Raw genomic sequence first — 16,085 nt, forward strand, 5'->3', positions numbered from 1 at the left:
GCACAAAGAAAATTCACATCCAAAATTCAGATTTCATATCTGAACCTTATTTGCTTGCTCTAAATTTTTGTGTAATGAAATGGTATAATGACTACAAAATATACAATTCAATTTCAAAATTTAAGTGAAATAATTTTGATATCTCATTTTGATCTTAATTATAATATTGCCATTTATGAATAGAAATTTTCCCTCTGACTAAAAATTTTCTCTTTGTTCTTATATCCCAGCTCATGTTTGCATTTCATGAACTTATATAAGGAATTTTTACTTTTTTCTCAGCTCTATAAACCTCAAAACTATTGCTTCAATTAATTATTCTGAGGTGTTTTGGCATATACTTTAGATTGAAAAAAACAAAAATTATAATATTTTTCTTCCTTGATTATTTTCAATATAAAGAGTGGAAAAACAAGATAATCACTTTTCAGATAACACTGGAATGAGAAGAATCCAGATGATCTTATTCTAGCTAGTATGACATTAACAGAATCGTTGGAGAGGTCTCCAAAGAAAATTGCTGCCAGTTTTATTATTTTTACTGCCTTAAATGAAAATAAGATGACTGAGCCTAAGTAGAAACCCCGCATCCATGGAATAAGGACAATCGTAAATATCCAGAGGTAGGCTAAAAAAAAAAAAAAAAAAGTAACAATCTGATTTTCAGTCCTTTGTTTAGGGCAACTAAAATCAGAAAATGTTACTCAAGACTGTTAGTGAGAAAATTGAACATTTGCTCATTTCAGCCTCTATGGGTCCTTTTTCTACTATAGCCAAACACATTCTTTACTGAAACAACTATCTACTACATATGTGCATACAACTAAAGGATTAGCTCTAGATCATTCTCCCTCCCAGGGTTCCCTACTCAAAATACTCCAGACTTGCATTCTCCTTCAGGTAATTAAACCCACTGGTTTTATTATTAGTTTGATGATGTTTGTCTCCTGGATCATTGTCAGATTATCTAACAACTATCCTGCAAAGTTTCCTTCCCCAGGTACAAAATACAGTTTTTTCTATGGATACTATAATAAGCAAGATTATTATATTCTATTATATTCTATGGCTATATTATAATCTATGGATACTATAATAAGCAAGATTAAGTCTTACGAACATGAAATATATGGGAAAAATAAGGTTTATGTGAGAGACTCAAAACTCAAACATGGGGCCTCCCTGGTGGCACAGCGGTTGAGCACTGGGTTGCGAAGCTGCCCGCAGCCTCTACAGCACCGGTTCGATCCCCGGCTGCTCCCCGGCCACCAGAGGAGGGTCCCACATGGCGCACAGACCTCTCCTGCCTCCTGCTGCTCCCCTCAGCAGTGTACTTCGGTCCTTCTGCCTGCTCTGCTCCCTGCTCTGGCTCTGGTGAATTCTCTCACCCTCCTGCGCTTCTTACTATACCCAGTGCTTGTATAAATAAATAAATAAAAATAAATCTGTAAAACAACAACAACAACAAAAAAAAAAACTCAAACATGATTTCAAAGTCTCAATATAAAAATTCAGACATGGAATTCCAGTCTTCCAGTCCTTGCAGAATTTCACCAGACCATTCCAAACTTCCAGAGAGAATCACAGATGTTTTTCTCTAGATAAAACTAAGTGTCCCAAAGGGAAGGATCCACATTTTGTCAATGAATGGAGCCACAAGGTAAAATATTCAATATGTCTTCCTGTTTAATCAACTAAAAGTGAAGGCAGCAAAACTCAGACGCCCATCGAATCCTAGCCATACCCATTATTATCGGCAACAAAAATTATCCCTCTATCCTATATAAAAGGAAAGCCAAAGACTGCTGGACATATGAAGAAAATCTATAGCTTGGATGAAATAGAAAAAGAAAGAAACAAACAAACAAACAAAAAAAAAGAAGCATGTGCCTTTTACTCACAGCAATAGAAGATCTCATCTAGTGAAGTTTTAGGATATAATGCATGCAGCACTGATTATCAAAATTATGAATGATCTCCATATCTCATTCCAAAACATTGCATAATTCACATATTTTCTATGAAGCCATGGACCATGAATTCTGTGTGTGTGTGTGTGTGTGTGTGTGTGTGTTTACTGTAACCTGTCCTCTTGCCATGGATAACATACTATGGACACTCAAGAGGTAAGGTCCCTTCCTTCTAGTAAATATCATTAGTCTACTTACCCAGAAATCAAGTTAGACAAGGATATTAGACCAAATAATCTATATTATTTTCTTTCCCATAGAGCATCCATCTGCTAACATGAACAAAGGGATTGCAGCTTTTGAAAATTCTGTTTCCTATTTCCTAACCAGTTAAATAGGTAAAATTGAAAAAGACCAATAATACTGATAATGATAGGGTTGTTTTTTGTTGTTGTTAAGGACTTCGAGCAAGTGGAACACTTATACATTGTTGGTGCAGTGGTACAACGTAATTAGAAAGCCATTTCATAGTTACTTAAGTCAGTTATACATCTATTGTATAATGAGGCATTTGCACTCTTAGAAATTTAAATGAAAATACATATTCACAAATCACTTATGCAGGGGTGTTCATAGCAACTTTATTCATAAGAGCCAAACACTGAAAAGCACAGTGTGCAGCAGAATGAATTAAAAAGGATTGTGATATATTTATATTATAATGCTATACAACAATGACATAAAATATTGATAGGTTTAAAAACATGGTTGAATTTCATAACACTGCTGAATTAAAAAAACAAAACAAAGATTATACTTCGCATGTTTTCATATCTATGATATCCCAAAAGAGGTAAAATGAATCTGCATTCACAGAAGTCTAGCCACTCATTTCCTGTGGGACAATGGCAGGCATTGCCATAGTAGAATTGACCAATGGTTGCAATGATTTGCATCTTATTTTGAGCTTGGGTATTTGTATACAATTGCAAAAACTCTATAAACACAGATATGTAACCTGTTTGTTATATACACACATATAGTTTATTAAACAAAGTATGGGAAAAAAAGAAGCTTTAATAAGTTTTAAATAATGTAGCTCCAAATTTATTTTTAAAATACTGGAAAAATAGAAAAAAGAGACAGAAATAAGAAATAACATTTTCAACTGTTTTCCAGGATATTAGAAAACCACATGACGTTTACAATTCAGGAAATTATTTTGAATAGAGTTCTATACCCAGTTAAAATTTTAAGTAATATGAGAACATAATGAAGATTGAATTCAAACTTCATGGACTCAGAAATTTACCATTTTTGCATGCTTTCTCCAGAAAAGAGTGGAAGTTAGATTTTCTTGCAAGAGAAACACCCCAGAAATAAACACCTTGTTCAGAAAAAAAGAATATTCTTCCCTCAGTGAAATACAGAAACACTGCCTGCTTGCTTCTTGTAATAAATTCATTAAGCTCTCTCTGCCTCAGGACACTCGCATTTGCTGATGACTCTCCTAGATACCTGCATGGATTGTTGAACTGATCCAGGTTCTTTTCAATTGTCACCTAAACTTTGAGGCTTTTTCTAACCACCTTTCATTATACAGCCACCCTACTCTTACTTGTTCACTCTATAAACTCTTAAATTTTACCCTGTTTAATTTGGTGTTGATAGAGTTCATCTCCATCTCAAACAAAATACATAAATACAATATTAATTATGTTACATATGAATAGCATGTCTTATAAAAGCACGTTTATATGTAGTTAAATATAATAGGCAAGATTTCTACTTAGGACCTATTCACAAAAATGTAAACTTTATGTTAACAGAGTTTGTCACTTTTTCAGTTTTCTCAGCACTTGGAAATTTATATGTAGAATAAGTATGTTTTGAATAACTTTCATTTCAAACATTTAAAAATTTATAGTAGTTGATTAGTTCTCTTAGTCTCTGTGTGAATACACCTTACTAATTTTACTATCAGTTGGAAAAAAATATCTCGAGAGGAGGAAGCAGAGATTTGTCCAATCTTTAGACTCTTTCATGAATCACTTTAGAAGAGTCTGCCCAGGCAAAATTTCCCAAAGGTAGTGCTTTCAAAAATATGGCATGAAAAATATATAGATAAGAAATTTCTTTTTAAAAAAGGAAATGGTAAAATGTGAGAAGTACAACTTCAGCCATGTTGCTAGGATGTGATGATGAGTATTATTTTGACAGTTTATGCAATTTATTTCTGATTTGAGGAAAAATATTATGTAAACTACTAAAAAGATATCTAAACTTTATTTTAATGTTTTAAGAATATTGTATTAATTTAAACTGGATGAAACTATATACTTCAATTTATTTCATTGGGGTAAATGATTTTCACTTTCATGTTACAAATGTTATTTTAAATAGACAATTTTTTTTATCTCTTTAGTGTTTCCTAAAAGTGAATGATAAGTGTTGTATTACATTTTTATTTCATGTGTTCATTTACCATATGTCTAAACCATGCACTGCAGAAGAAGAAAGCAATTTTATTGAAACTAAGTTGCTTTTATTTAAAATTCTAAGAATGACAACCAAAATTTAGTAAAAACTTCAAAGTGACAATGTACAGTCAGCTCTCCCGAAAGGTTTAATTTTTCACTCTTTTTTCAACTGAAATAAATAAATAATCAAAATCTGTTAGATGCTTCATATAAGAACTTTAGATTCTAGGATATTCAAGGCTTTTCCCTGGATGATTCCACAGAAATACTTTTGACTCAGAGTGGAAATAGAGCTTCTTCCCAGAGACAGTTTCTGGTGGTAGTTTCTGTCTGTTTTGGTACCGTATTATAAGTTTTGTGTTGTAGAGTAAAACTGAAATTTAACTCAGATTACTTTTTCCACCAACTCCCTATACAGGTTCAAACTATGAAAGACTGTGCTTTCATAGTTTGGAAGGTGTGTGGCTGCTCAAGAAACATTTCAAATAAATACTATTTTTGCTCTTACACATGAAGAAACTAAGACAAACTCTTTAGAGAATGGAAGAACTATTCTAGACAGTATAGTTTAAAAATCCTCATTAAAATCTTAATAAACTGAATTCAACAATACACTGAAAGCTTCATACATCATGAGCAAGTGGGTTTTATTCCAGGGATACAAGTGTGGTTCTATTATTTTGTACTCTATGGCTATGATATGAAAAATACCTATCTTAGTCCACAAAAGGTCAAAAGAGAAACAAGTCAATGCTATCACTGACCACAGTGCCAGACAACTAGATCTTAATAATATGAGCAAGTGCCCCAGGGTAATTTTCCATATACAAAAAGTGAAGAGAAAAAACCCCAGTTGTATTACTTTCTCCATGATTTACCTCATCTAGCAATACATTTATTGCACAAACACAGACTAGAGTGTGAGGCTGACCCAAGATAGTTTAAATGAGAAGTTGGTAGGGGCGGGGATCACTGTGGAACCCCACTCCACAATTCAGACAGATTTCTGAAGCACTATAAGAAGCTTAAACCCTTGATACTCACTGGGGGTGAAATTTTGGTGCCTGTTTAGCCCAGTTTTTTCCCACCTATTTCTCCTTACCAGCACAAGTGACCTGGCCAATTGAACTGGTGTTAAGGCAGAAATTTGTGAACTGATAGATTCATGAATTGATGCATATCATGTGTAAATAATAGATCTAAGACCCTAAGTATAAAACCTGTTGATATAACTAATACTGGAGCAAGAAAATCCTGAGAGAAATCTCAACTCAGCAAAACTGTGAAATATCCCTGATGAGGAGTTTAGGGTAACAATAATAATTATAATAAATTAAGGAAAACAATATATGATCAAAAGCAGAAATGTAATAAAGATTAAGAAAATATAAGCTTGTTAACAACTAGAGCTAATGGATCTAAAAAACACTATTACATTGTTGGTGAGAATGTAAACTTGCATAGCTATTTTGAAAAGTAATTTGGATTTACCTTAGAAACTTAGAAGTGGAAATACTATATGACACAATGATCCCAACCTTGGTCATCTCATCTATCTAAAGAACAGGAAGCCAGCTACTCAAAAAATTATATCCAGTGCAATGTTTATTGTAGCATTATTTACAATAGCTAGGATATGGAAACAACCTAAGTAGAAGACTAGACCAAGAAGACTGATAGAAGACTAGATCAAGAAGATGTGGTATATCTATACAATGGAATACTATTCAGTCATAGGGAAAGAAGAAATGACATTTTACAGCAAAATTGAAGGAATTTGAGGAAATTATGTATAAAGAAAGTCAGAATGACAAAGACAAATATAGAGCATTTACATGGAAAACAATTCAACAAAGCAATATGAAAACTAGAGGACACTAATAAAAAATAAGACTTCTGAGATTAAGAGGGGAGAAGAAGAAAAAGTCAAAGGGGAAAAGAAATGGTGATGGCAATTTTTTTTTTTATTCTCAAAGGTATAAAACAAAAAAAAAAATAGGAAACAAAAATAAGTGAAAAGGGAGGCTTAATATTTTAACTGGGCATAAAATGTTATAGTCTAGAATATGCAAGATGCAATAACAATTTGTAATTTGAGAAAAACACATTTGGAATAATAAAGTTACAAGTCACACAGGAAGCAATTGCCAACCAGTCATAATTATAAGCAGTTAATAGAGTATAAAAATGGCAATCAATTTGAACTTGATGTTAGAAATAGCCTCATTTGAGAGGCCCAGTGGTTATTAACATTGGGTCTATAGATTGTCACCTAGTATACTAACATTTTACTAGTTATTGATCAAAATAAAATATATACAGTATTGTAGAAAGTAGTGTGATAAAATCTGTGGTCACAAAACTACTATGCCAAGTTATTTGTTTCATAATCTAAAAAATGAGTAGCAGACTCATGAAGCCATGAAATATAAAATATACACGGTTGTTCATAATCCATCTTGGCAAAATATTTTTACCAAAGAAGTGAATTTGAATTATCTCGTGGACTAAAAATATTTTGGTGACAATCATATAGAAAACAATTTAAAACTGAAAAAAAATCTTAGGTAATAATGAGTAAGTTACTGAAAGGGGACAAAGGACTTAAGGGTAATCTACCTCGAAGAAAGAATCTATGGTCAGACTGCTTGCTATGAATTTTTCTGAGGGTTTAAATGCAATTTATAAGCCAAAACAAGGTGTCACCAGAAATGATGCTTTTTCCTTGGGCAGTATGCTTGAGCAAGAGAAAATCTGATCATGATGTCAAACTTGTGAAACACTGACAAAATTGATATGTTTTATTAAAACAAACAAATGAGATAACACTTTAAAAATACCAATAATTGTGGAAATATCCTTCTGGACAGAAGCTCATCCTTTATGTCCCTGGGACAAACGTGGTTCTCATGAAGCATAAGCAATCTGCCTCTTAATCCATGAGAGGATAGAATTTATTTAAGTTCTGCCAGCAGCATATTACTTGGGCTATATTACTTCTTACCCATAGGGAGTGGGTGTTTTCAACTCAAAGTAATATTTATTCCAAATACCACACACTAAATATTTTTGTCATGTTCAAATTGATTTTTTGAGTAATTCCTGTCTCATAGACCCATCGGAATGACTTTAGGTTAAAGAGCGCCCTGAGAGTCAAAACAGACCAAGGATTTCAAAGCAACAACCTGACTTCAGAGGAAAACAGTTAAAAGAATCATCCTCAATAAGGACAGTAAAAGAATTGCCTAAGACTCACAAGAGAAAACTCAGCCTGTGGTAATGAAACTACTTTGTCTGTTGCTGTAAAACTGTTCAGTGAAATCCTTAGATCTCACTGCACTAACAGTCTGTAACAGGGTCAAAGAAAACCTGCTATAAGAATAATAATATCATATGATTTTACCAAACATCAATACATATATTAGAGATCTGTAGAAAATATGAAGACATTTTCAGTAAACACATTTCAAGCTTTAAAAAAAAACTGTGCAACTGAAATCTATTTATTACAATATATAACAGCTACTTGCTTAGGACATGCTCTTTATTAGAACTTTAGCTACAAAAATCCCAGCTGAGTTTCTCATGATTCCAAGTCGAGCTTTGAATAAAAACATTTATTTGCCTTCATTAGAGTAATCGCTATAGACATAAACACTACTCCAAATCATCTAACAAATAAATTCACAATAATAATTTTTAAAAATGTGTGTGTTCATTCCACTGTCATAGATGTGCATGTTTACAAGAAATGATCAAATCTATTAACTTTTTCTTTTACAATTTCATTTAATTTTCCCATAGGAATAGTTTTATTAATGACCTAATATGTGTAAAGTGCTTTCCACACAAAAGGCAGTGATTTTCAAAATGTTATTGCTGAGAAAAGAAGAGAATTGCTGAGTTTCGAAAGGTATATTAACCATGGTGAGTCCTCAGGGTACCATTTACTTTGCTGGGAAAAAAGTTAATTATTGAAAGATACTTTAATGACCTAAAACAATAATGGATTTAAAATATGTGCACTAATTGCCTTTTCAGCCATTTAGAACTCCAGTAGCTACAGTACATGCTGGTGTCTCCAGTGCTTTCGTTATATTGAATGCACACCCTTAAACGTACTTCCATTGTCCCCTTTAAAATGGGGTTGATAATTACTTCAGTCACCTTCTTTCCTTTCGTCCAAGTTAGGGGTAGATCACAATTTATGCATTACTAACTTTTATTTTTAACTTTTTTGAAAGTAAGGTTTTGGATCTCATGCTCTGCTTTTCTGTTCTCAAGTGTGATATGTTTTGAAGAAAGCTTCCTCTTTTGATAACATGTTTTTATTTTTTATTTTTTTAGAAATTTATCTCAGCAGTTATTTTGTTCAGGATCTTATGAATTCTCTCCATCTGGTGACATTTTTATATCATCTGAAGCAGTAATGAGCTGTTGGTATTATTAATGCAGTTTCAGTATACATTCTCACATATTTTAATGTCTCTATTTGAGCACATTTAATGCTTTATAAATTTGATCAAATTATATGTTGCTGTGAATTCCATGTTCTCCAATATCATTTATACATGCATATATATTTATATGGTTGTGTTATATATATGTGCTATATATGTGTATATTTGTATATATATAAAGGGAATGAAGATAGAATTATATATATACAAATGCATATATTTAATAGGTGTGTATGTGCATACACAAATATAAAGGTAATAAAGATGGAAATTTGTGTAGAATACTATTATAAAATACTCCTCTTTTAATGATGCAGATGCTTCTTGCTCATTTCCCTTAAGTAAAATTTTATCATCTTAACATGTAGCACAGTGTTTAAGTTTTATGCATTAATTTGCTTTTATTGAAGGCTATTTATTTAGAAATCACCTTAATACTGGTTTCAATGGCATTTTTTAGCTTTATTGAGATATAATTGACATATAACACTGTATTAGCTTAAGACATACAGTATCATTTGATGCATGTGTATGCTGGAAAATGTTTGTCACATTTGGTTAACATTCACCACCACATACAGTTACAATTTTTTCCTATGATGAACACATTTAAGATTTACTTTCTGAGCAAGTTTCAAGTATTTAATACTGTCAATTATAGACACTATGCTCATGCTGAATATTATATTCCCTAGAATATATTTGTAACTGGAAATTTGTCCCTTTTGATCACCTTGAAGCATTTCATCATCCCATACCTCCCAGCTCTGGCAACCAACAATCTGTTCTCTGGTCCTATTAATTCATTTTTTGAAGATTCCACATATAAGTAAATTCACATATTTTTCTCTGTCTGAATTAATGTATTATTTTACATTCCTACCAATGTTGCACAGTTTCCATTTATTCTACATCCTCACCAACACTTATAATTTCTCTTCTTTTTGATAATAGTCATTCTAGAATACATGAGATTACATTTCTTCTGGTTTTGATTTGCATTTGCCTGATGATTAGTGATGTGTTTCTCTTCGTGTGCCTGTTCTCCACTTGTGTGTCTTTTTTAAAAAAATATGCATTCAGTTTCTCTGCCTATATTGAAATCGGTGTGTGTTTTTAATTTTCGCTATACACTTATAGGAGGTTTTGTGTATTTTGGATATTAACTCCTCAGATTCATGTTTTGCAAATATTTTCTTGCATTTTATCGATTGCCTTTTCATTGTGTTGGTTGAGGTAGTTCCATCTCTTAATTTTTGTTTTATTGCCTGTAATTTTGGTGTCAAAATTACCTAAAAATCATTATCAAGATCAATGTTAAGATATTTACCCCAGGGACTCCCAGGTGCTGCAGCAGGTTGAATGCAGTGTTGTGAAGCTGTCTGCAGCCTCTGCAGCATGAGTTCAATCCCCTGCCAGGGAGAAACCCACATGGCATGGCATACCTCTCCTGTCTCGCCTGCTGCTCCCCTCAGCAGTGTATTTCAGTCAGTCTGCCTGTTCTGTTCCCATTCTGTCTCTGGTGAATACTCTTACCCTTCTGCACCTCTGGCCTGTACCCCAGCTCTTAAACAAATAAATAAAAAATCTTTTAAAAAAAAGATATTTACCCCTATGTTCTATTCCTAGAGTTTCATGATTTTAATTTACATTCATCTTTAATTCACTTTGAATTGATTTCTCTATATGTTATAATGGGGGTCCAATTTTATTTGTTTCTGCCCAATTTTTCCAAATCCATTTATTGACAGGACTATATTCTCTTTGTATATTATTGGCTCCTTTATTATATATTATTTGGCCAAACATGTAAGGATTTAGTTCTGGGCTGAAGAGTCTGTTCTCATGATCTTTTAAACTGGTGATACCATTTGTTTTGATTATTATAGCTTTGTGATATAGTGTGAAGTCTTAAAGTGTGATACCTCCAGTACTGCTGTCCTTTTTCAAGATTGCTTTGGTTACTAGGGATATTTTATGGTTTCTCATGAGTTTTAGCATTTTTTTTTTCTATTTCTGTGAAGATGTCACTGGAATTTTGGCAGGGATTACATTAAATTTATTAATCACGCTTTGTAGTATGGAAATTTTAACAATACTAATTCTTCTAATCCATGAAAATGGCATATTTTTTCCATTTTTGTGTCTTAATTTCTTTCATAAATATCTTAGAGTTTTATCATACTGATCTTTCATCTCCTTGGTTAAATTTACTTTTAGGTATTTTTGTATGCAATTGTAAATAAGACATTATTCTTAATTTCTCTTTCTGAAAGTTCACTGTTAGTGCATTGAAACACAGCTGGCTTTTGTATATTGCTTTAGTATCCTAAAACAGTATTGAAGTTTTTATTAGTCCAGACAATTTTATGGTGGAGTTTTTAGGGCTTTCTATATATACTGTCATGTTATAGGCATATAGAGATATTTCTTTTTCTTTCTTTCTGATTGAGATGCTTGAGTTTTGTTGGAGACCCCTAAGGAATGCAGTGCTGAGACAAGGAAAACATCAAGGTCATGGCTAAAAGTCTGATCAGCACAGGTTGGAGGACTGGCCCGTGTACATGTTGGGATGTTCTTTATGGAATGGCTGTGAAGCTAGGTATAAGGGACAAACTAGATTAGAAAAGAAACAGAATAACCTGATGGCACAGAACCTTGGCAGTGAATATGTGCCCGAAGAAGGCCAAATGCTAAGAGAATACTTCATTGTCTAGTAACTAACCTGAGATGGGGGAGTGGGGCTGCTTGTATCAATAAAGATGAGTTGTACCAGGCACTTGGGATGTTGAACACAAATGAGAGGCCTTGAGTCCCCTGGCTCCTGCTTCAACTCTACTTTGTGTCTGTCATTTCTTTTCTTTTTTTTTTTTTTTAAACATTTATTTATACAAGCACTGGGTACAGTCAGAAGCGCGGGAGGGCGAGAGAATTCACCAGAGCCAGAGCGGGGAGCAGAGCAGGCAGAAGGACCGAAGTACACTGCTGAGGGGAACAGCGGGCGGCAGGAGAGGTCTGCGCGCCATGTGGGACCCTCCTCCAGTGGCCGGGGAGCAGCCGGGATCGAACCGGCGCTGCAGAGGCTGCGGGGCAGCTTCGCAACCCAGCGCTCAACCGCTGTGCCACCGGGGAGGCCCTGTGTCTGTCATTTCTTGATAACTTCTATGGCTCAATCGGATTCCTCACTCAACCCTGTTCACTGAAGCTGGACTCCAACATGCTTGCTTTTTCATCCTAATTGTAGTGTTCTTTAAGTCCCAGTCTAATTCTGCATTACTACAAATAATACAAACCTAAAATTGACAGAGTTCTTATTAGCCAAACTAAAGACCTACAGTTACTTAATTTGGGAAATTTTTTTGTTCTTTTTATTTTTTTTAATTAATAAAATGTCACTTTCTGAGACAAATGATATGCACGTATTCTATTGCCACACGATGTACAGTATCATTTACTTGGCATACAATAAGTGAAACACACACTTTACATAACTAAAGTATAGTGAAAATTAGTCTTGCTTCTCTCTTGCCTCTATCAAAATAAACCCTAATGTTTGTTAACTTTCAATTTGAGTAGGTTTTCAATGAATTTATTAAATGTACACTTAATTAAGCGTACAAAAAAGTACTTAGGCTTGATATTTCTCAAGCCTAAAGATGTGATCTCTTTTTTGTGGACTACAATTGTTAAAGTGTTTAGATTAAATGTGATTATTAATTTTATTCATTTCATTTGATTATGTATACAATCATGCAGCATTAAAATTACTATCCTGGTAATATCATACAGGTCTATTCAATTATTTCTTGTATGATAGCTACAAATACACCAATTTGGACTTTTGGGTAAGCCTCACTGGTTTTCACTTTGATCTTCTATTTTAGATGAGTGGAATTCTGAACACATAAAAAAGTAATTTTGCATAGAGATTTTGCCCAGTCATACTCTTAGAGTAAATTTCTACTACCTCCTGTTGAGTGGCAAAGAAGGAAATAAACAGTATATCTAAGTGTCTTGAGTTGGTAGGAAAATGCATTAAATGCATCTTAAACACAAAAAACTACTCTTTTTTATACTCTGTATTGTATCAAAATGTCATTAAATCAGTCTTAAAAATGTATATGACAATAAATTTTAGGTAATTACGTTTTATAAGTTTTATAATAATGGAAAACTGTGAGTAGTCAAAGCATACCATTATTTTATCATAGCTTTTAAAAGTCATATCATATAGTTCAAATTCCTCTGTGTAGCACAATAGCTATAATATGATATATATTCAATAAATGTTATTTCCAATGAGTTAATAAATTCTTTCCTATCATGGAAGAAATTATTAAAATGAAATTTCTTTTAGATACACTCTCACTGTAAACAGGCTAAAGATCTGTAAGCATAAATATTTCCTTTATAATACACACTCCTTCTCCACTTGAGATTAACATATATACACAATTATTCTGTTTTATTAATACCACCATGTTAAGCAAAATTCCTTTGATTCTTTAAACTGATATGTAATATTCCTTAATACATATTGACGGTTCTCCCTCTTTAGTGTTTAAATGAGATAATCTCACTCCTCTTTGGCAACTACAGTAAGGGAGTGTGTTTTTAAGAGAGCATGATGCCATCATGGTCAAATTCAACAATACCAACTAAATTCCAAAGTGTTGCTAGGAACTAAACATCCTGGCTTCCCATTTTAAGTACAAGAGCAGGAGGTAGGGGAAGTAATAAAATGCAATTCTAATACCATTATTTTTTAAATCTTCCTGGCAAATAGTTCAGTGGGAAAAGCAACAGTACTAAAGTGCTTTCAATTTTCTGAAACATATTCACTAGGAATTACTTGTGTAAAAGAAACTTCAATCCCTAGTACTTACTTCTCTTCTTTTAACTTAAATAAGATACCAGCCAGGAAATATCTTACACTAATTTGAATCACTCCATATGACTTTGTAGTATTGCATGATTCAAGCACACACTAGTCTCGTAAATCCACCATTATGCATTAACATCTCAATATAATATAGAGAGTAATTTTTCTTAGATTATGCATTTGGTACCTGTCCCTTATTTATAAAAGTATTGCAAGTAGTCCTCCTTCAAATGTTTAAAAATATTATCAATATCCAAATTGCATGTAGAAACAGATATTTATATCAGGTTTATTAGTTGGCTATAAACTGGCCTGCTTTCTCACTGATCTTAAATTTTATTTACCAGCATTATTGAGACAAACTGCATATAGTCAACTGTACACATTCAAAGTCTGTAACATGGTAAGTTTTGACGCAGAAATGTACCATGAAAATATTACCACAATCAAGACTGAACATATGAAAAGTTAACATGTTTCCAAGGCAGGCTACATTATTCGTGGGACCCATTACAAAATTAAAATGTGAACTTTCTACAGCAATGGGGATAAATATCTTCCCCTTGAAATCACTGCCACCAACTCATGGTGGATGGTAGACCTTCAAGGGACAGAAACCCTTGTATGGAACATGTTTGTTTTCTACATCTGGGTACCCCGAAGGTTAACCTACAGAGAGTGATGTCATGCTGCTATTCCACCCAAAATAAATATAGACAAATGTGTCTACTTTTGTATTTAATGTAAGCATAAACATTATTTGAGAATAACTCAGATGATATCATAACCCCCAAACAGATGACTTCTCTTTCAAATCTCCAGGCATATTTAGCTGTAGACTCATTAGTGTCTTTATATAATTTTATAGATTCATGTATGTCTTAAACTTAACATTGGGCTTAAGAGCCAACTGTATGCCTTGCAATTTCAATTAAGCAAAGATAATGAGTTGTTAAAATGAACATACTCTATAAGCATTACTTATAGACTTATTTCCATTTTTTGTGCTTATAGAACCTAAATGAATAAATATTCACAAGTTAGTGAGTGATTATTATCTTTATGAAGGGTTTTGAAACCATAAATCAGTAACATGAAAGCAAATAAAAGAAACAATTATAATTAAAACACATACAAAAATCCAATGTCAGAAATTATACACACAAAAAAAAATTACAATTACATATGATCTAAAAATGGTAAAAAAGTTAAAAGATATTGCATACATCTAAACTTGTTAAATTATTATCTCAGAAGAATTATGATAACCTCAGAATAATTTATACAATGATAAAGATTTACAAAATATAAGGGTTTTTATAAAAGATAAATGAACTTAAGATTCAAGAATGTGCCAGGGCAAAAAAGGAAAATGGTACTCCTCTGGGTTCTTATCAAACTGGACGAGTAATTGAAAACAACATAAGTTAGGCTAGCAAAGGAAATAAAATCAATTTAATGATGTGCATATGAAGAATTAACATGGTTGTGAATTCTAAAGAATAATGGAGTGAACCAGAAATATTTATCCTGTGTTTTATGACCTAAGGCATGAAGGACAGAGACACAGAAGACAGAAAGTGATAATTTAATCCTTATTCTTAGAGTAAATATGAGATTCTTAGACAGGGAGTATGTTTACTGATAAACCTAGAACTGAGTGAAGCCCTCAGAATATATTCTTCTAGGTCATAAAAGGGAAAGCAGTAATTATTTCTTCAATTAGGGATAGAGCAGAAGCTTAGGAAATATTGATACCTTGCTCTGCTTAAGGAAGGGCAAGAATAGAAGCTTCTTACACTTTAAGGTCCTCACTGCTCTCAAGCAAAACAATTTGAGTCATTAAGAAATAGCAATAGTTACTGTCTCTTTTGCTGTACAGAAGCTCTTTAATATGATGTACTCCCAGCTGTTTATCTTTGCCTTCACTATCACTGCTTTGGGTGATGTGTCTTTAAAGATGTCACTGAGGTGTATGTCATGTAGTGTTTCTCCTATATTTCCTTCTATATATTTTATGGTTTCACGTCTTATGTCTAGTTCTTTAATCCATTTTGACTTGTTTTTTTGTGCATGGTGTGACGTAGTAGTCAAGCTTCATTCTTTTGCATGTAGCGACCCAATTTTCCCAGCACCATTTATTGAACAAACTTTCTTTGCTCCAGAGGAAATGCAAATGGCCAACAGGCATATGAAAAAATGTTCAGCATCCCTTGTAATTAGGGAAATGCAAATCAAAAATACAATGAGATACCATCTAACACCAGTGAGAATGGCACATAGTAAAAAAAAAAAAAAAAACAAAAACTAGCAACAACAAATGTTGGCAAGGATGTGGAGAAAAAGGAACTCT

The sequence above is a fragment of the Talpa occidentalis genome, unplaced genomic scaffold (assembly GCF_014898055.3).
Source record: "Talpa occidentalis isolate TD23 unplaced genomic scaffold, MPIMG_talOcc4v2.1 talOcc4.7, whole genome shotgun sequence".
Classification (NCBI taxonomy): domain Eukaryota; kingdom Metazoa; phylum Chordata; class Mammalia; order Eulipotyphla; family Talpidae; genus Talpa; species Talpa occidentalis.